The sequence below is a fragment of the Cebus imitator genome, unplaced genomic scaffold, assembly GCF_001604975.1.
Source record: "Cebus imitator isolate Cc_AM_T3 unplaced genomic scaffold, Cebus_imitator-1.0 Scaffold112, whole genome shotgun sequence".
Lineage (NCBI taxonomy): Eukaryota > Metazoa > Chordata > Mammalia > Primates > Cebidae > Cebus > Cebus imitator.
The window spans coordinates 539005-540966 of record NW_016107427.1 but is presented as its reverse complement, the minus strand read 5'-3'; the positions used below and the strand labels follow the sequence as shown (position 1 = coordinate 540966).

Here is a 1962-nt window from a genome sequence, read left to right as displayed (position 1 = left end):
ACAGGGTTTCACCATGTTGACCAGGATGGTCTCGATCTCTTGACCTTGTGATCCACCCGCCTCGGCCTCCCAAAGTGCTGGGATTACAGGCTTGAGCCACCGCGCCCGGCATATCTTTATATCTTTTTGTGCCCATTGCTTTGTGCACTTGTCTTTTAAATCAGGAGGAAGAAGAGCAATAAACAAAAGCCTCGTTGTTTTGTCTTCTGTTACCTGCACTGCTGCTCCTGTTTCTTCCTGGGAATAACAGTCTGGGGCCTTCTGTTTCAGCCCGAAGGACCTCCTCTGGTATTTCTTGCAGAAGAGGTCTGCTATTGATGAATCCTCTCAGCTTTTGTTTTTGTGAGAATGTCATAATTTTTCCTTCATCCTTGAGAGATCATTTCCTGGATGTGGACTTCAAGGTCCACAGGCTTTTCCTTCAGCGCTGGGCAGCACTCCCTGCTGCCTCCTCTATCAGCTGGGGCTGTGTGTCACGAGCTGTGTCCGTCTTCCCAGGGCTGTATATCATTAGCCTTGCCTGTTTCCTCGGAGTTGAGTGTCGTGGGCCTCACCCGTCTCCCCAGGCTGCGTTGTGAACCCGTCTTCCCGGGGCTGTGAACCTGTCTTCTAGGGCTGTGTGTCGTGAGCCGTACCCATCTACTCACTGTGCTGACCTCAGGCTTTGTCCTGAACCCTGCTGATGCTGGACTGTGGTGGTTGAGTGGGTCTTCGTCAGTTTGTCCGACTTGGGGTTCTTTGAGCTTATATGTGGGAATTGTTATTATTATTGTTATTTTCATTAAATTTGGGAGGTTTTGGCCATCATATCTTCAAGGGCTCCCTCTGACCTTTTCTCTCCCTCTGTCTGGCCTGAGGGTGCCCCATAGGCCTTGGAGGCTCTGCTGAGTTTTTTCATGTTTCTCTCTGTTCCCTGACTGGATCCTGTGAACTGGCCCATCTTGCGGCATGCTGACTTCTGTCTTCTGCCTGCTCGGGCCTACTGCTGAGTCCCCCTCTAGTGGATTTTTTTCGGTGATTGTATTCAGCTCCAGGGGTTGAGGGAGCTCTATTTCCGTCTTTGTCTCTGCTGAGGGCTTTGTGTGTGTTGTGCCCTCCAGGCTCTGGCAGGCGGTGGACAGCCCAGCCCTGGCCTTCACCGCGGCTGTGCAGAGCTGCATGGTCAGCCTGCAGCCAGCCCAGGGCCTCTCGGGCCCGTTCAGGGTGGGCACAGCCCAGCACGTGTTCACACCATGTAGAGCCCCAGAAGATGCCAGAGCTCTTCTGAGCCTGTGTGGATGTCTCATTCTCAAGCGTTTTCCCCGCAGCCCCTTATTAATCCCAGCTGGCGTCTCTGCTATGGGTGGCCGCAGCTGTGCTGTTTCACCATGGACTGTTTCCAGCAAGTGCCCTAGGGTAGAATCTTTGACACCAGGAGAGCTCTGATCCAGCCATGGCAGTGAGGTGCCCAGCAGGTGGGCTCAGGCAGTTGTGCATGGCACTTTTGGGGTCCCCTTTCCTATCCTGGCAGCTACGGGTTTTCAGGACTGTCAGATTGGAGAGGAGCTTTGGGGTCAGAGCAAAGCTAAGCACCCAAACCTTGTTCTGACGGACACTCAGCCTGTGCTTTCAATAAACACTCTTTGGATGGTTGCAAACCTGCCCGAATTTCCACAGGTCTGAAAACATTGGTTTTGATGGTTTTTACCACTTTTTCTTTTACAGAGGAACAGATTTTGGAGATCCTCACTTTGCCATTCTAGAAGTGCTATTTCTATAGGTTTAAAAAATAAGCTTATTTCATTAATTTAATTGGCCAGGTGCAGTGGCTCACACCTGTAATCACAGCATTTTGGGAGGCCAACATGGGCGGATCACTTGAGGTCAGGACTTCAAGACTAGTCTGGCCAACAGGTTTTACTAGAAACCCTGTCTCTGAAGAAAAAATTACAAAAATTAGCCGGGTATGGTGGCAGGCACTTA

The 1962-nt window shown here is 51.1% G+C and overlaps 1 protein-coding gene across 1 annotated transcript in view; it reads left to right on the top strand.

Annotated features, from left to right (window-relative positions):
• Nucleotides 1–1962, top strand: part of PCNT (pericentrin) — a 112547-nt gene that overhangs the window by 58112 nt on the left and 52473 nt on the right. The window lies entirely within an intron of this gene.